This window comes from Entelurus aequoreus, linkage group LG05, assembly GCF_033978785.1.
Source record: "Entelurus aequoreus isolate RoL-2023_Sb linkage group LG05, RoL_Eaeq_v1.1, whole genome shotgun sequence".
NCBI classification, from domain to species: domain Eukaryota; kingdom Metazoa; phylum Chordata; class Actinopteri; order Syngnathiformes; family Syngnathidae; genus Entelurus; species Entelurus aequoreus.
The window spans coordinates 55,442,319-55,463,268 of record NC_084735.1 but is presented as its reverse complement, the minus strand read 5'-3'; the positions used below and the strand labels follow the sequence as shown (position 1 = coordinate 55,463,268).

The 20,950-nt window shown below is 37.2% G+C and overlaps 1 protein-coding gene across 3 annotated transcripts in view; it reads left to right on the top strand.

Annotated features, from left to right (window-relative positions):
- The first annotated feature begins 8,307 nt into the window (after positions 1–8,307).
- gdpd5a (glycerophosphodiester phosphodiesterase domain containing 5a) overlaps positions 8,308–20,950 on the top strand; it is a 74,319-nt gene continuing 61,676 nt past the window's right edge. For all 3 annotated transcript variants that reach the window (XM_062048413.1, XM_062048414.1, XM_062048412.1), the window contains exon 1: positions 8,308–8,610. The gene's annotated coding sequence lies outside the window, so the exon portion shown is untranslated. The remainder of the gene's footprint in view (positions 8,611–20,950) is intronic.

Here is a 20,950-nt window from a genome sequence, read left to right as displayed (position 1 = left end):
TACAGGATTTAACTGCTCATCTGAGCACTGAGTAATAACATTGTAAAAGAACTACTGGGACTTGTATATTAATTGTTATTATGCGCGGTGCATTACATTTTTGACTGCCTTAGCATGCGTGACTATTTTAAGGGTCCTAAACACGAACCAGTAGGGAAGGGTTTAGTGTAATATACTGTATGTATATATAGATATAAGGGGAGTATACAAACCCCAAAACCAGTGAAGTTGGCACGTTGTGTAAATCGTAAATAAAAACAGAATACAATGATTTGCAAATCCTTTTCAACCTATATTTAATTGAATAGACTGCAAAGACAAGATACTTAACGTTTGAACTGGAAAACTTTGTTATTTTTGAGAAAGTTGAGGAATGCTCATCAAACACTTATTTGGAACATCTCACAGGTGAACAGCCTAATTGGGAACAGGTGGGTGCCATGATTGGGTATAAAAGCAGCTTCCATGAAATGCTCAGTCATTCACAAACAAGGATGGGGCGAGGGTCACCACTTTGTGAACAAATGTGTGAGCAAATTGTTGAACAGTTTAAGAACAACATTTCTCAACCAGCTATTGCAAGGAATTTGGGGGATTTCACCATCTACGGTCTGTAATATCATCAAAAGGTTCAGAGAATCTGGAGAAATCACTGCACGTTAGCGATGATATTATGGACCTTCGATTCCTCAGGCGGTACTGCATCAAAAAGTGACACCAGTGTGTAAGAGATATCACCACATGGGCTCAGGAACACTTCAGAAAACCACTGTCAGTAACTAGAGTTTGTCGCTACATCTGTAAGTGCAAGTTAAAACTCTCCTATGCAAAGCGAAAGCCATTTATCAACAACATCCAGAAACTCCGCCGGTTTCGCTGGGCCCGAGCTCATCTAAGATGGACTGATGCAAAGAGGAAAAGGGTTCTGTGGTCTGACGAGTCCACATTTCAAATTGTTTTTGGAAACTGTGGACGTGGTGTCCTCCGGAACAAAGAGGAAAAGAACGATGCGGATTGTTATAGGCGCAAAGTTCAAAAGCCAGCATCTGTGATGGTATGGGGGTGTATTAGTGCCCAAGGCATGGCTAACTTACACATCTGTGAAGGCACCATTAATGCTGAAAGGTACATACAGGTTTTGGAGCAACATATGTTGCCATCCAAGCATCGTCTTTTTCATGCTTATTTTTTTATTTTTTCATTATTTTCATTATTAATTTTTTTATTTTCATTATTAATGACGTTAATGCAACTGGTCTAAAATCACTAAGTTGGTTAGATTTACATGTTTTTGGGATGGGATCACAGTAGAAGATTTCCAAATGCCAGGGATCTTGTTACAGTTCAGTGACATTTGAAATATATGTGGGAAGACACTGCAAAGTTGGTCAGCACAATATTGGAGAGTGTGCCCACAAATAAGGTCTGGACGAGGGGCCTTCCTTATTCTAACCCGTATTAAAAGCTCTCTAACATGCTCCTGTTTGATGATAATGTTTGGATCAGGGGTAAGAGACTCTTTAAGGAGGGAAATATTATCGGCAAAGTCATTCTTTTAAAAGTGAGAATAAAAACTATTAAATTCATATGGGAGGTCAGACATTTGTATTCTCTCAAATTTTATAGGATTCCTGCAACTCGCACTACTTCCCTGAGAGATGGAGGTCATTGCTTTTATTCCTTTCCAAGCTGCCCGAAAATCTCCACCGGTATATTTGTGTTCTACCTTATCCCTATAAATTCTTTAGGCTCGCTCCTTACCACTCTGTTAATGTCTTTTCTTTGCTGCATGCTCCCTGTGTAAAATATGCGTTTCTTCATGTTCATGACACTTTTTAGTTCCTTAGTGACCCACGGTTTGTTGTTGGAAAATATGGTAATTTCCTTGAAGGGAATATTAGAGTCTACACAAAAATATATATCAATCAAATATAAGGAAATTGTTAATGTCAGCAAATTTAAATTGCCACATGAACTATGAAATACATCCCAATCTGTCAAATCGAAGCATGCTTGTAAGGTGGCAATACTTTCCTCTGTCCAACATCTTAATGTTTTACTAACTGCACCTGCTTTTTGCCGATGGGTATATAGATGGGCATCAGCAGGACACAAGATGCCCCAAAGGGAGGCATAGACATGGGAGGCATCATTCAAATCATTCCTAAAAGCAGGAATAATAACAAAAAAATATATTATCATAAAATCATGAATGCATTATCTGTGAATAGTTACCACATCCATACATTACAGACTACCTACTGTTTTCAATCAGCTCAGTGGTTTTTATGAAGTCGAATCATTTGGAAAATGCATTCTCTCATTTCCTGCTGGCGACTTGTCATGGCTGGACCCCGCCTCTCACCCGAAGTCAGCTGGGATAGGCTGCAGCCTTCCGTGACCATAATGAGGATAAGCTGCATATAAATTGAAAGAAAGGATGAAAAATGAATACATTTATTGTTTCTACGAAATTGTTGTCTTATGCATGTTAGAATTCAATTACTTCATCCTTGCAGTCATTCTATTGTAACAATACGCTAAATCGGGGGTACCCAAACTTTTTAACTCTGGAGCCGCATTGGGTTAAAAAAATTGTGCGATGATGTCACGTTATCGATGGAAAAAATGCATTTTTAGACAATATGATTTGCCTGAGCGGCTGGGAGACACCGAGAGTAACAAGCGGTAAAAAATGGATTAGAAAGGACAGATTAAAAAAATTAGTAATTAAAGGCCTACTGAAATGAAATTTTCTTAATTAAACGGGGATAGCAGGTCCATTCTATGTGTCATACTTGATCATTTCGCGATATTGCCATATTATTGCTGAAAGGATTTAGTAGAAAACATCGACGATAAAGTTCACAACTTTTGGTCGCTGATAAAAAAGCCTTGCCTGTACCGGAAGTAGCGTGACGTCACAGGTTGTGGAGCGCCTCACATCTGCACATTGTTTACAATCATGGCCACCAGCAGCGAGAGCGATTCGGATCGAGAAAGCGACGATTACCCCATTAATTTGAGCGAGGATGAAAGATTCGTGGATGAGGAAAGTGAGATTGAAGGATTAGAGGGCAGTGGAAGCGATTCAGATAGGGAAGATGCTGTGAGAGGCGGGTGGGACCTGATATTCAGCTGGGAATGACTAAAACAGTAAATAAACACAAGACGTATATATACTCTATTAGCCACAACACAACCAGGCTTATATTTAATATGCCACAAATTAATCCGCATAACAAACACCTCCCCCCTCCCGTCCATATAACCCACCAATACAACTCAAACACCAGCACAACACACTCAATCCCACAGCCCAAAGTACCATTCACCTCCGCAAAGTTTATACAGCACATATATTTCCCCAAAGTTACGTACGTGACATGCACATAGCGGCACACACGTACGGGCAAGCGATCAAATGTTTGGAAGCCAAAACTGCGTACTCACGGTAGCGCGTCTGCTATCCAACTCAAAGTTCTTCTGGTTGTGTTGCTGCACCGATCCCACCTACAGCTTTCTTCTTCGCTTTCTTCATTGTTCATTAAACAAATTGCAAAAGATTCACCAACACAGATGTCCACAATACTGTGGAATTTTGGGATGAAAACAGACGACTTAATAGCTGGCCACAATGGTGTCCCAATATGTCCACACAATCCGTGACGTCATGCGCAAACGTCATCATACCGAGACGTTTTCAGCAGAATATTTTGCGGGAAATTTAAAATTGCACTTTACTAATCTAACCCGGCCGTATTTGCATGTGTTGCAATGTTAAATTTTCATCATTGATGTATAAACTATCAGACTGCGTGGTCGGTAGTAGTGGGTTTCAGTAGAACAGGGGTCACCAACCTTTTTGAAACCAAGGGCTACGTATTGGGTACTGATTACTGCGAAGGGCTACCAGTTAGATACACACTTAAATAAATTGCCAGAAGTAGCCAATTTGCTCAATTTACCTTTAACTCTGTTATTATTAATAATTAATGATATTTATCTTTGTGGAAACACTGATCATCTTAATGATTTCTCACAATAAATATATATAGAAACAGATAAATATCAATATGCAACACTTTATTTTTATATTTTCTCTAAGTGCACATTTTTCAAGTTGAACATTTTCAAATGATCACTTCTAAGACAGTCTTGTGAAATCACAATATCCCATTTTAACTAGCTAGCCACTAATATTTTTTTAACAAATCATGAATTATTTTGCACCATGATTGTACAAATAATAACTCATGTAAAATACAAAAGTAAACTCTCAAATTTTTAAATCATGTCACACTTTGAACTGGACACCAAATCTGTTATCTGTTTCTTTGTCAGTTAGTGGGGAGCCTGGCATTGCATGCTGTTAACTAGTGAGTTGTACTCTGGTGTGTAACTTGACACTGCAACTCTGAGTGAGTCTTGCAGATGTGCATCAGTGAGGCGTGTTCTGTGTTTGTTCTTGATGAAGTTCATGTCAGAAAAGGCTGATTCACAAAGATAAGATGTTTCCTCATTGTTTGCGGAACCTTCTTAATCTTTTGGACATATTTTCACAGCAATCTGGCCTTAAGCTTAATTATGATGAATGTAAAATGTTAAGGATCGGAAATCTAAAGGGAACGTCCTTTCGAATGGAATGCAAAGTGCCTGTTTTGTGGACAGATGGACCAGTTAACATACTTGGTGTTGTTGTCCCAGAAAATCTGGAAGATCTAGGCTCAGTAAATTATGATAATCGACTAAGAAAGCTGGACAAAATTATGCAATTATGGAAAGGGAAATCCCTAACCTTGTATGGTAAAATGTCTATTGCCAACTCGTTAATTATTCCTCAATTTATTTATTTGTTTTTGTCATTACCAGCTCCATCACAAAACTTTTTTAAGATTTATGAGCGGAGGGTCTTCGATTTTGTCTGGAACGGCAAACCAGAAAAGATTAAAAGAAAAGTTTTGTACAAAGAGTATGAATATGGGGGCCGGAACTTCTCAACCTTGAAGCTATGTGTCTGTCTTTAAAAGCATCAATTGTTCCAAAGATGTATTTAAACATTGAGTGGTACACAAATGTCCTGTTGGACAAAAAACATGTACTGTATCAAAAGAAATGGTATCCTTTTTTACAAGTGATCCCCTCCCAGAGAGTCTGCTGGGAAACATGGCGGGGTTCATAAAGGAAACAATCCACTCATAGTGGTGTTTTCAATTTTATGTGCCAGAAAAAAGAGACGATATTTTGCAGCAGTTAATATGGATGAACTCTAATATTGTAATAGATGGAAAGCCTTTCTTTTGGAAATATATGTTTGAAAGAGGAATACTTTTTGTCAATGATATTATCAATGAGAATGGTAAAATTATGAAGTATGATGAATTTAGAGCTATGTATGGTGATGCTTGCTCAAGCTTTTCATTTTATCAACTAACTGGAGTAATTGGGAAAAGATGGAAACAAATAATTAATTATGGAACTACTAAATTATTAGTTTGTAAACATCTAATAAGAAATTCTAGTTGGCAAAAAGGAACTAAAATAAATAGAAAAATATATATTTTTTATTTAATAAAGAAATCTTTGAAGGCTGCCTCATACAACACAAATGGAAAATGGGAGGACTTTTTTGACTGCCCGTTGCCATGGGATGCCATATTCAAACTAATCTATAAAACCGCTATCGATGTGCAAAATCGTTATTTTCAAATTAAAAGTATTTATAACTTTTTACCCACAGGGAAAATGTTAAAATTATGGAATATGACAGAGTCAGACGATTGCCGATTTTGTTGTCAGGAGCCTGAATCCACCCTGCATTTGTTTTGGTATTGTCATATTGTGTCTTTGTTTTGGGTGGAAGTTGAAAAATGTGTTTAAGGATTGGTTTGTTTATGAAGCTTAATGTGGTTTCTGTTATTTTAGGAGAGTTCATTGACAATCATGATTTAGTCAATTTAATTATAGTACTCGGTAAAATGTTTATTTTTAAGGCCAAAAACAGATATTCACTTAGTATTACTTTCTTTAAAACATTTATTCAGTATTTTCTAACTATAGAAAGTTACATGGTTGAAAACGATAATGATGCCAAAAAACATTAAAAAAAAAGATGAGAAGTCCTCAAAGGCTTATTTTGAAAGTATAATTATGTTTATAGATTATATGATATCTGTTGTTGTGTTCCCTGATTTGAGTGACCTGGACATAATCTGGACTGTACATAAATGCTTATTTTGAAAATGTAATTTTGTTTATAAATTATATGCAATCTGTTGTGTTCCCTAATTTTTTTCTGTGTACATGAATGAAGGTGTGTGTTGCTGAGTCCGACTTGGACATTATCTGGACTGGGCCTGGTTTAAAAAACCCTTTAAACAAATCTAATTTCATTGACAACCTGGTCTGTTGAAGATAAGGCCCTTTTTTAAAAAATAAAATAAAATAAGATAAATAAATAAATAAAAAATTATTCGATAAAAAAGAAAGTAAAACAATATAAAAATAATTACATAAAAAATAGTAATTAATGAAAATGTTAGTGGACCAGCAGCCTATACAATCATGTGTGCTTCAGGGACTGTGTCCCTTGCAGATGTGTTGTCTATGTTGTGGGAACCAGAATATTGGTAGCAGAAAGAAATAACCCCTTTTGTGTGAGTGGGTGTGGATGAGTGTGCATGGGGGAGGTTGTTTGGGTTGATGCACTGATTGAAAGTGTATCTTGTGTTTTTTCTATGTAGATTTAATTTAAAAAATAAATAAAAATAAATAAATAAAACAATTTTTTTTTTTTTTTTTTAGAACAGGCCCGCGGGCGACTCATCTGGTCCTTACGGGCGACCTGGTGCCCGCGGGCACCGCGTTGGTGACCCCTGCAGTAGAACTAAAAAAAAAAGAATATATATATATATATATATATATAAAATATATAGATAGATAATAAATATAAATTATATATATATAAAAATATATAGACAGATAGATAAATATAAATTATATATATATATACATACATGTATATATGTATATATATATATATATATATATATATATATATATATATATATCAATCAATCAATCAATCAATGTTTATTTATATAGCCCTAAATCATATATATATATATATATATATATATATATATATATATATATATATATATATATATATATATATATATATATATATATATATATATATATATATATATATATATATATATATATATATATATATATATATAAATCAATCAATGTTTATTTATATAGCCCTAAATCACAAAAGTCTATATATATATATATATATATATATTATATATATATATATATATATATTCATAATTGTATTTTATTTTTTCAACTTGGGTCTTCCCGCGGGCTGGATTTTGGACGCTGGCGGGCCGGATGCGTCCCGCGGGCCCTAGTTTGAGGACCATTGCGCTAAATAAACTTCTTTTTTACAGCGTGACTTTTTTTAAAGCGTGCCATTTCACAGTATGATTTATTTTTACAGTGTAACTTTATGTAAATTTTAGTTTTTTCAGCCTGACATTTTTTCAGTGATATTTTTTTAACTATGACATTTTAAAGGGAACTTTGTAATTTTTTTCCTACAGCCTGCTGCTGCTTATTTATGGTGTGACCTTTTTTTTTAAATTCTTTATTCTATCTTTTTTACAATTTGATAGGTTGATTGGCAACACTAAATTGGCCCTAGTGTGTGAATGTGAGTGTGAATGTTGTCCGTCTATCTGTGTTGGCCCTGCGATCAGGTGGCGACTTGTCCAGGGTGTACCCCGCCTTCCGCCGGATTGCAGCTGAAATAGGCTTCAGGACCCCCCACGACCCGAAAGGGACAAGCGGTAGAAAATGGATGGATGGATGGATGGACTTTTTTACGACATGATTTTTTACAGTGTGGCTTTTTCTTTCAGTGGGACATTTTACAGCATGTTCTCTTTATTTGTTGTGTCATTTTGTAGCCTGACGATTTTTACAATGCAACTTTATTCACACATATTTTTTTACAGATTCCTTTTTTTTTTACCACATAATTTTTTATAGTGTCACAAGAGTGTGACTTTTTACTGAATATTTTTGTTAATAATTTAACATTGTTGTCTTTTTTTTTAGTGTTTTTACACAGCTTTTTTTTTACAGCATGCCTTTTTCCCCCAAATCATTTGTTCTCACTGTGTGACTTTTTTACAGTGTGAATTTTTCTTTTGGTACAACTTTTTTTTCCAGTATGCTGCTTTTTACATTATGACTTTGATATATGGTGTTACTTTTTTCACATAGTGATTTTTTCTTCATTGTGACACTTTGGTTTTTTACAGTGTGCATCTGAACTCCTCCCACTCTGGAGGATTAGTAATCCACTTCTCTTCTGCCTCCAAAGCAACAACTACCTGGACTAACTAACTGGACTAAAAGCAAGAACATTTTACAACTCTTTCCGCGTTTTTGCTCAATTTAAATTAGTAACACTAATGTTTGACAATTTTCGCTCTGATTTTGTGTGCTTTGAAAAAACGTCATGTCGTCATCTAACGAAATAATTATCTAAAACATTTATTCTTGCCAGGAAGAAAAAAAGACTGTGTTAAGGTAAGAAAATGCTCTGTTTAATTTATCAAGAGTACGTTTTACATGCTTTGTTTTGTTTGGTGTTATTTTGACTTATAGATCACTTTGAATCATTAATTTGTGGTGATCAGACCTTGTGGTAACTTGCTGCCATTGAATAATGAGTATGACAAATGACAGAAATATTGAAATGGTTTGCTTTATTTTCACAAAGGTGTTACCATAAAGTACATCAACATGTTTGAAAATGAGTACTTGCACTCTATCTCCCTTTCGCAGCAATTAGGTATACTATAAAGATAATAAGGATTATAAAGTATAATACATGTAATAGTTTATAGATATCTCCGATCCTGCAGTGCGTTTACTTCCACACAAGGTTGGTCTTTTTTGTATTTTAGTCATTTACAAAAAGTAAACATTGTAGGCCATATGCTACTAGGAGTTAGCAGCTACACAACAGCTCAGCACACAGTAGCACACAAGCTAGACATTCGTAATAAGTGTCCTTCATTGAACAATATGTCAGTCTAAAACAGCACATTTGTCAATATAAACAAGTACCAACACATTATAGTTGCATATTACTCACACACACAACGTTTCCAAGGCTTAAGCGTATTAGAAAAAGTATCCAGTAACACACGTGTCTGCATCATTCAACTTACTATGTCATGAGCTTAACTTCTTGAATTGTTGTGGCCACTCAGTGTCCCCTCAAAAAAACAATTGCCACTGTACTTCAACTTAAAGACAGCACAAGTCCATTCCAGACAGTTAATAATAAATAGGTTAGTGTTTTTCATATGTACCACTGTTTTCTGTTTGACTAATTTCACTTAATCAAACATTTTCTAACATTCCAAATTACAACATAATAAAAGTATGATATATTCCTGCTGGTATCGTATCTTATAATAATTTCTAACATTCCACACTACTGATAACATATCGGCCAATAATCAAGGCTCCAATATTGGTATTGTATCCTAAGTGAAAAGGTTGTATTAGGACACACTTAGTTAGAATCCGTTGATAGTTTATACCTACATTTGTTCTCAATATTAAATATTAATACAATATCCATCCTACATGTAACTTGATGACGTTTAGTGATGTCTCTATCTATTATTTTTAATTGTCTCCTCGTTTGGTTTTTGTCTAGTTTGATCTAAATCTGTCTCATTCGATTTTCGAACTCTCCCATCGGTATTGTTAAGTTTAAGTTGGTATTTTAATTACGTCCATTACTATTGTTTTCTTAGTCTGAGCACCCTCTCTTGTTGTTTTATTTTTGTTTGTCTTGTCAATTATTTTACCTACGTCTTGTGACAATCGTAACAAATGTAATCAGATTTTATTTGACTGTAAATAGGGCTGTCAAAGTTAATGCAATAATAACTTGTTAACTATAAATTCCTTTAAAGGTGATAATTGTTTTGATGCATGATTAACGCACGCAAGTGTCCTGACTCCTTTTTGACCTTCGTCCATTCTGTAGCGTGGAGGAATGTAATGGCCTTCTGTTACTGTTGAGCCACAAGCTCGAAAATAGCGGGCAGAAATGCACAAAGAAAAGGTGACATTATGGAAAGCTCAGGTCCAAAGCCATGGCAAATTGTTCTCTCGACAAAAAAAGACCATTTTATCTTCAATTGCCGTGAGATAACATCATTGCTGGCACGCTATGCCGCTTGTAGAGAGGAGGAGCTTCACGTCTATGTTTGGATTACATAGATGTAAATTGTTATTCGAACTGCTTTAATAAGATGGAACAAAAACTCAGCCGAAAAAAAGATGGGTTGAAAGGGAGTCTTGAGTCACTTTTATTGGAGACATTCGTCAAAAAAGTTAAGACGCTTCTCATACCACTCACATACTTCACAATAATAGCCCTAAGCGTCAAATTTGGTCTAACTACCATAAAAAAAGGAAAAAGGAAAAATTACAATACAATCATGCTTTGTCAAAGATGTTTTGTAATGTTGTGTGTGATATTTTTACTGGCAGATTGAAAAAAAGTGTATATTATGTTATAACATGTCCTGGTTGAGTCCTCAATTACAGAATGTTTAGCAGGCCTAATACTACATTGTATTATTAGAAAGGGTTAAAACATTGTCATGCAGAGATATGAACATGATTAACTTGTACAACATGTAATGTACAGAATATCAGAAACATTTATACAGGTAGAAATATCACAGATTATATTACCAAACATTTTTGACGTTCAAACCATGATCGTAGCAATGCATATTTTGTGTTATTAATGTGTGAAACTGGTATCTGAACATAGAAGTGTAGCTCCTCCTCTGAATGCAAGTGCTCCTAAAGCAGCAATACAAATTCTGTATTTCTACAAAATACAAAATCTGGCAAGACACCAAGGCAAGGTTTTTTTTTTCATTGTCATTAAAAGGGTGTTTGTGTCCTTTTTGTATTGAGCTGTTTCAAAAAGCATAATGTTGAAAAACATTTCATTAAAGCAAACCAATTATCTAGTCATGGTAATAAAAAACTGAAAATTATCTGTCTAGGGTACATGTTTTAATGAAGAAAAAGTATATTTATCTGCGATTAATCGCAAGTTGTATTAAATATTTTAATCCTTTGACAGCCCTAACTGTAACACAATAGTGTAACACAGCATATGTTGGTATTGTCAGTAATCAAATTACAGTTACAAATCAAAGAACATTGAGTTACTTACCAAGACACAAATCAAACACCTTTCCATATGCAAGCATCACACAAAACAAAAACAGAAAAATATGGAGCTGACAACATTACAATGTTTGTGTCAACTATAAACTGTGTCCCACAGACAATTGAGTCTCTGCGGCTGCCAACACTACTGACGCGTCCCATTTGTACGGGGTAGTCGGAATTTTCAAATTCCTTCTAGGAAATTTCTACTTAAATGCCCCCCAAACTCTTAGGCCCCTTCTACACTAAGGTTTATGCAGGGTAAATCCCACCTAACTTTATCCTTGTCCACAATGGTCGTTTAAGACCCCCTACCCCCTCCGTCCGCCGGCACAACGCGACCGAGTACGTATGCGCGGAAAATGCACACGTCATAGTCATCTCCAGTGTTGCTGTGTGTGCAAGTTCTTACATTTAACTTATCTGAACAATATCCAGTGTTGTAGTATTTCAATTAACTGGAATCCAGTGTGCTGTGGGGGCCCTATCGTAGTGAATCACACTTGAGCCATCATAAATTAATCAAATCTTTAATGGACATGTGAAAATAAACGATGTGATAAAGAACATTTTACATCAATCAATCTAGGGATCTAAATATCTGGTTAGGACACTCCTCACTCTTTTGCCTTCACCTTCATTGTCCATTCGTTTTTGGTGACTTTATATACCTAGACTTTGAGTCTGCGACATACATGGCGGACAATAACTGATACAGTCTACTTTGCCAGTCCAAAAGCATTCGCCGTTTTCCGTAGTCTTCCCTCGACAGCCAGGTAATACAAAGGACACGCTACCTGTTTTAGCACATCCACGGGAGCCCACATTCTCGTTATCTCTCCTTCGACAAATGGACAAAGTTTTTCGGTAAGTAGAATCACAGCTGACCTGTACATTCGAAAGTTCTCTTGCCGTCTGAGAAGTGTTGTATCCCAAATAGCTGCAATCGCTTTCTCTTAAGCTATTCATGTGTGATTTCCACAAGCGTCTGTACAGACGGAGGGAGAAACACGGGCATGTCTGGATGACTCGCCTTCATATTTCCAGTGGTTGGCTCCGAGTTACGAAACCGCTTTATTATGAAGCTGGCTGTGGCGCGTTCTTTCTGGCGTCACTTCCTGTGTGGGGCGCGGTCTTTCTGGCGTCACTTCCTCTACGAACTCAGTTTGTACCTACTCAGTGGCCTAGTGGTTAGAGTGTCCGCCCTGAGATCGGTAGGTTGTGAGTTCAATCCTCGGCCGAGTCATACCAAAGACTATACAAATGGGACCCATTACCTCCCTGCTTGGCACTCGGCATCAAGGGTTAAAATTGGGGGTTAAATCACCAAAAATGATTCCCGGGCGCGGCACCGCTGCTGCCCACTGCTCCCTTCACCTCCCAGGGGGTGAACAAGGGGATGGGTCAAATGCAGAGGACAAATTTCACCACACCTAGTGTGTGTGTGACAATCATTGGTACTTTAACTTTTAAATGATCAATGAGTCCATACAAAGCTAAGAGCTGGAGATTCAAGAAATACACGGCACACTTACCCGTGTAAAAAATTATCCAAGGAGAGGAACCTTCACAATGATTTAGTGTGGCTGAACGGGGCTTAGGCTAAATGATTATTTGTTTAATGAGTTATCAGGCTTAATGTAGACAGGGTCTTAGAAAGTTGGGTGTCCCACCACACCGAGATGGCTTCAAAAATGGCTGTTCTGAGTCTAAACAATAATAGAAGCTTCTGTAATATCCGTCATTAGCACTAGTTTTTGTCGGATTAAATCATCTATATACAATGCATTGTTGGACATTTATTTATGGTGATGTTACTGTAGTGTAATTAAAATTTGTTCATGTTTTTATACGTTCTACATCATTAGCAATGGTGTCTTTGTGCTTCCTTTTATCCTCAGTGTTTGAAGGTGACAGAAGGAGTGCATATGTTTGTCCATAATTGGTTTTTATATTCAGATAAGGCCAGCGCAAGAACAACTTTCGTGGATGCGGCCATCTTAATTTCTGACCTCATAACTAGAACGCCCTTAACGTCGCTGTGACCTCATTCCCAGCTCCGAAAACGTCCGGGGTAAATGGAACGCAGCGTACGTCCAATCGCTCGAAGCCGCGACAACACCAACACGCTAATGTTGAGCTAATAGCTGAGTCCTGGTCCCTGAGGCTGTTATGGTCATTCATGGTTTCATGTCATCCAAAATGTAACTACTGGTTAGGTTGAGCAGTAAATAACCAAGTAAGACTTGTAATGTGTAATTAGTTACTTTTTTTGACTATTTATCATAGCACTTGTGGTTGATATATAGATAAAGTTGAGGGATAATTATGGAGAAAAACATGGCGACGGCATGGCTCAGATTGTAGAGTGGCCATGCTAATAACTTGAGGGTTCCAGGTTCGATTCCAGTTTCCACCATTCTAGCCACGGTCGTTGTGTCCTTGGGCAATACACTTCACCCAGTTTCCTCCCAGTGCCGCTCACACTGATGAATGAATGTTTGGCGGTGGTACGAGGGACTGTAGGCTCAAATTGGTAGCTACGCTTCTGTCAGTCTACCCCAGGGCAGCTGCGGCTACAAATGTTGCATACCACTATCAATGTGTGAATGTGGAGGGAATGAATAATGGGTTCTCAGTTCTGCGAATATAAATCCATACTTGCCAAACCCTCCCGTTTTTAGCCGGAGAATCCCGTTATTCAGCGCCTCTCCCGACAACCTCCCGGCAGAGATTTTCTCCCGACAACCTCCCGGTATTCAGCCGGAGCTGGAGGCCACGCCCCCTCCAGCTCAATGCGGACCTGAGACTGAGTGGGGACAGCCTATTCTCACGTCCGCTTTCCCACAATATAAATACGCTTGCAAGTTCCAAAATGAATGGAAACAAGAATTTCAGTTCATCCTGGACAGTTCGAAGGGGAAGGTGTATGTTGCCTGTAAATATGTAGAACAGACTTCTCCATTGAACACGGTGGCCAAAATGATTTCTCAGTCATGAACAGAGAAGTTAAACAGGACAATACTGCCATCTAATGGATAGATAATTCAAGTATTTCTTTTATGTAAATAAAATAAATATATATATATAGCTAGAATATATATATATATATATATATATATATATATATATATATATATATATATATATATATATATATATACATGTATATATATATGAAATATATATGAAATACTCGAGTTGGTGAATTCTAGCGGTAAATAACCACGCCCCCAACCACGCCCCCCCGCCCCCCCTACCCCCACCTCCCGATATTGGAGATCTCAAGGTTGGCAAGTATGATACATCTAATCCATTATTGTTTTCTAGAGATGCCCAGATTGATCAGCTAATACCGATTAATGCCTTTCAATGCCAATCACAATAGCCTATGCCTTCCAGCTGATACTTTACTTATTCTCAGTCCTCCGTCCGACAGAAGTAACGTCCGTACGTTAATAATCATCACCTCCTTCTTACAAGTAGTATTATCACTGGAGGACATGGCTAAACATGTTACACACAGAGTATGAGCAAGCAACAGCAGACAAGAAGGCTCGCGAATTGTTAAGGTAGCCACTTAGCTAGCTTGGAACATCATAAGGAACAACATAAGGAATAAGGCCGTCCTAGCCGGTTTGGTACTTGTTTGCAATGTTGTTGTTGATTTTTTAAATATCGTACCATCAGTTTGTGATTTTACCGATGTGTTATCAATGTTTTAAATGTAAGTTTATGTAATTATTTTAGGAGCCTTTATGTTTAAATAATAAACATTTATGTTGGAAGTTGCATCTCCATTCAACACCGGCATGGTGGGTGTGGGGGTTGTCTTGTCATTTATGTGTGCTTTACAGGGGTCGCACATAATAATAATGATGGTATTATAGAGAGAAAATAAAAATGATAATAATGATAATAATAAGGTGTTATTCAATCCTTTACTACCGCATCTAAATGTTTTCTTTAACACTTTCATCACACAAGCTCGGTAACGCAGCTGTAGCTTGCAAACTAAGATGTCAGACTGGCAGTGTCACGCCAAATTTCTTCCCTCTACAAAAACCTTCCCTCCCCCATTTCCTTCCGTGGTCATGTTTCCTCTTACGTCATTGACAGCGATCGATAGCACTTCGGCTTTGACTGCCCGTCGCTGGAAGGATACTTCGTCTTTGACAGCTGCTGGAATCTGAAGAAATCGATTATTGGCGCGAAACAGGACAGTCGCGTGCAGGTTAAGGACCCCCGGCAACTTTGTGATTTTATTGGACGCAGCCCCGGAAGTAAATGGGGGAGGGAAGGTTTTTGTAGAGGGAAGAAATTTGGCGTGACAGCAGCAAACGCACCTCACTACAATTTACTACATTTCATGAATTATTAGACCGATAATCTACTTTCAAAATTTTCATTAGTCATGCTTACATTGTTGTTGTGTTTGGTAAGAAAAAAAAATGGCTGGTCATAACAACATAGCACTATTGTACATGTAGCTTCTCGGAGTGATGATGTAGCGGGAAAATGTGTGGTTTCTCATTTCTTAGAGCGTATTCTCCACCTCCATCTTGGCCTTCTGTTTTAATGGGTGAGAGCTGGTGATAAAACAAAGGAGGAAAGGTTGAAGGGGATAATTCAGATTAGTTTTTGTTTATAAACATGTCCGAAATAAATACTTATTTAATACTTACTTACGATACAATACAAAATAATCCTTGCCCTGTAAACCAGTGTTTTTCAACCACTGTGCCGCGGCTCACTGGTGTACCGTGAGATATTGTCTGGTGTGCCGTGGGAGATTATGTAATTTCATCTAATTGGGTTAAAAATATTTTTGGCAAACTAGTAATTATAATCCGTAAATGTGCCGTTGTTGAGTGTCTGTACTGTTGAGAAATCGGCAGAGTAACCGTGTAATACTCTTCCATATCAAGCAACAGGTAGGTAATTGCTTTGTAGATGTCAGGAACATGGTTTGTCGCGATCACAATATGCAGACGACAGCGGGAGGCAGTGTGCAGGTAAAAAGGTATCTAATGCTTACACCAAAAATAAACAAGACGAGTGACGCTAAGAAAAGGCATTGAAGCTTAGGGATGGCTATGCAGAACGAAATTAAAACTGAACTGGTTGCAAAGTAAACAAAAACACAATGCTGGACTACAGTAAAGACTTACAGCGTGTGGAGCAGACGGCGTCCACAAAGTACATCCATACATGACATGACAATTAACTACAAAATAGGAGCGCAAGACAAGAACTAAAACGCTACACACAGGAAAACACCAAAAAACTCAAAATAAGTCATGGCGTGATGTGACAGGTCGTGACAGTACACCTACTTTGAGACAAGAGCTATAGTGATGCATGGTAGGTTATGGTTCAAATTCATATCTAAATATTGCGATAACAACTTTTTACTGTCAATAACGGCTGCTGAGTTAAATTTGTTTATGTTTTCTGCTGGTGGTGTGCCTCCGGATTTTTTCAATGAAAAAAATGTGCCTTGGCTCAGAAACAATGTAATATTTTATAGAGATAAATGTGTCCATTTATGCAACCAAATAAAAAAAAAAAGTGTAAATAAAAATAACTGATTTGCAACTAAATAAAGACACAACACAAAACAAAAACACGATTGGTTTGAAATGTCAAAAAACATTTTTTTTGGGGGGGGTAAACATATTTTGTAAGGTTACTAATCATGTTCAGATTGCAAATCTTTTTTTTTGTTTTATTGCAAATCCTTTTGTTTAGTTATAATTGTTGTTTTGTTTTTTTTGTTGCTACAACAAACATTTTTAGGTTACAAATAAAGTCAATCTTGTAGGCAGACCTCCTCCGAACAATGTTAGAAGTTTTAGTATTAATCAGTATCATCCACCCTTCGTCTTTGGTTTTTCTCCTCCAAAAGTTTTTGAGGGCAAAAGTAGACAGCAATCACAACCAAATGCCATCCGAGACTGACCAATAAAAACATATTGTTCAGGAGGCCCCGCCCACAAGATTGAGGTAACCAAAACAAAAACAAAAAAACAAATGATTTGCAATCAAAAGTAATTTTGTTTGAAACTATTTCTTTTTATTTGAAATCCATGTGTTTGTTTGCAAATATTAGATTTTTGTTTGATTGAATGGAAATGTATCTCCATAATATTAATGTTGTATTTCATAAAAATAAACTGCCCCACTGGAATCTCAGCTAAAATGAGCAGAATATAACTGCTGTAAAGGAAACAGTATGAGAAAAAAAAAGTTAATGAATTACCTTCTCTTTCTCTAGGCCTTTTGTATATTTGAGTATAATGATCATTGTCTTGAGTGAAGACTAGGGTTGGGTATCGAGTATCGAGTATCGAGTATCGATTGGAACCGGGACTAACTTTCCGATTCTCCCGGAATCGTTCAAAAGTTTACATTTCGATTCCTATTTTCGATACCAGTCCGCCGACCGGAAAAAAATATGTCCGCCGAACCGGAAGAAGAAGCCGCTGAACACCAACGAAGAAGCGCCCACCGCCGGAAGTGTTAGCATAGCCGAGCGAGTCAGTCAAGCTCAAGCATGGATAGCGGGCGTCGGTGGTCGAAAGTGTGGCTTTACTTTACAAAAAAAAATGAAATAACCGCAAAATAACAGACCTCCATGTCCATCAAGAAACGAGTGGACAGAGAGCTGCAGATGTACCAGGACGTTACACCGATACTTATTTCTGACGACCCTGCTGCATGGTGGTGGTCCGGTGGAACCAACAAAAGACTTATCCTTTGCTGTCATATCTCGCTTTCTCCTATTTATGCGTTCAAGCCTCTTCCACACCCAGCGAACGTGTATTTTCCACAGCAGGAGACACTATCTGTTAAGGCTGCAGCTAACGATTATTTTTCTATCGATTAATCTATAGATTATTTTTTCGATTAATCGGTTAATCTATAGATTATTTTTTTCGATTAATCTATAGATTATTTTTCCTTTTACCGATTATTTTTTTATTCAAAATGAAGATGAAAAAATAAATGTAGGCCCGTTTTTTCAAAAGGCATGGCTTTTATTTACAAAAAAAAAGAAGTATGGCCACCCAGTCAACATTGACAACAACATGACTAAATATTCTGTAACAATGTAAACATTTAAAACTTTTAAAATTTAACCAAATTAAAAGTAGCTTATTTGCTTTTTAATGTGCAAATATAAGAGTCAACATCCAGTGCAAATCTTAATATTCTGCAATAGTATAAGCATTTCAAAAGTAAAAGTATTGCTTATTTTGCTTTAAAATGTGCAAAAATAAAGATAAACATCCAATACAAAAAAGTGCAAAACGAAATATTCTGTAACAACAGTGTAAACATTTCAACAAAAGTGAAAGTATTGCTTATTTGCTAAAATGTGCAAAAATAAAGATAAACATCCAATACAAAAAAGTGCCAATCTAAATATTCTGGAGCACTGTAAACATTAAGTATTGCTTTTAAAATGTGCAAAATAAACATCCAGTCCAACACAGTACACAATAACCAATTCTACTCATTCCAGTGAGTGTCTAACAGTTGTAATGAAGAAAGGTTAGCATGTCTACATGCTTTGGTTCTTTTCTTATTTACAATATTCCCAGCAGCTGAAAATAGGCGCTCAGAAGGGGTCGATGTGGCTGGAACTGAGAGCTAATTAGCCTTCACCTCAAGCCAGGATTGCGAGTGAGCTGAGCTGCAGTTTAAGTTTCTAGAAGGTCAACGGGCTCATAGTGATGTTACTAGTAGTTGACTGGGAGGTGTTTATTATCATTTGGGGAGAGTCCGCTGCCTGATGCTCACCTGCTAAACACCTATCTGCTCCACCCTGAAGCGCTGACTACATGCGCTCTGAATACGCACTGCTGATTGGCTGATAATGCTTCGTGTGTACCAATCAGATGGTTGTGTGGGTGGGACAATGCTGCGTGTGTACCAATCAGATGGTTGTGTGGGTGGGACAATGCTGCGTGCTGAGACAGAGGCAGACGGAGCAAAGCAGCTTGCTAAGACTTTAGCTTAGAAACTCGTTCGGTACACCCCCGTACCGAACCGAAAGCCCCGTACCGAAACGGTTCAATACAAAACACGTACCGTTACACCCCTAGCAGATACAAATGACACATTCATGTTTTTGTGTAATGATGACAACGTATGCTCGCGCGGACGATTGACTAGTTGATGGTTTTCTTTCAAATGTTCGTTCATAGCCGTTGTGCTGCTATGATAGGCCATTTCCGCTCGACACAGTGTGCATACAACAACATTATTAGGCCGTTTATTGAAATACTCCCACACTTTTGACCACTTTTGGCATGCTTTTCCCCCCTCGCTCGCACCGCTCGCATCGTCTTCTTTGATCGTCTGCTTTGCGCTTCGCCATGACGGTAGTGTGACGTCATTATGCGACGCGTCGACGCACAAAAACGGCGTCGACGTATTTACGTAACCGATGACGTCGACTACGTCGACGCGTCGTTTCAGCCTTACTATCTGTCCAGAACGCTCACGCATCCTGCCTGAGAAGGCGGATATGGTCATTTTCCTAAACAAGAACTGTCTCTGATTTTATACTGTACCTGCTGCTAATCTGGACTGGGTTTTGCAAGTTGTTTCTTATTGTTTATTTGCTTTTCTGCACCAGGTTAGCCCATCAGTGGGAGCATGGTAACATTTTTAAATACCTGCAGCATCATACACTTGTGTGTAAATGTGTTTTCATGAGGTTTTCAAAAATAAAGCTCTCTTGAGGAAAGTGTACCGTACCCCTGGGAAAATGTATTCATAATTTATAATATTTATATTCAAGTTCATAGATTTGATATTTATATTCTAGTTGAAAACAGCCCTGTGAGGAATTTATAGTAAAGTTCATAAAAAGTTAATAGAATTAAAATTGATGGAGAATGTCAGACTATTTCATTCAGAAAGACTGTAGGTTAGCTAGCTCATTTAAAATATCCTAAACTTTTTTTTGACCCTGCCTCTTAAAAGAATCGGAACAGAGAATCGCCAGGAATCGGAATCGAAACAAAGAATCGGAATCGGAATCGTTCGAATTCAAACGATACCCAACCCTAGTGAAGACTCTATACTAAGCATATTAATAATGCACACATGCTGAATTTTAATGTAAATGATGAAAGGCAGTGGTGACCGATGTAGGCAATTAATAGATTAGAACAATAAATTCAGACTTTTTGTTGCAATTATTTGCTAAGCTACAGAATATGGAACTAAATTTTATGAGAACATCTAAAAATGTCTTCTGAAAAGTACTGTGGCACCACACTTTTTAATGAAATGATTGTAATATAATATACCGTACTGTAAATCAATGATGCACGTTTGAAAAAACAAGTTGAGGTTGTTGTAACAATGTACATTTCCTTTTAGGGTTGTTTTTCAATGATCAAGTCAAACTCAATCATTATTATCAACAATTACCTACCTCTTTACCATTAAAATGTCATCTTACTACCTTTTATTTTGCTTTTTGACGAGCATGTTGTTGACTTCCCCGAGAGGAGTTGTTACAATTACCTACCTCTTTACCATTAAAATGTCATCTTACTACCTTTTATTTTGCCTTTTGACGAGCATGTTGTTGACTTCCCCGAGAGGAGTTGTTACCCCAAACAAAGTCCAG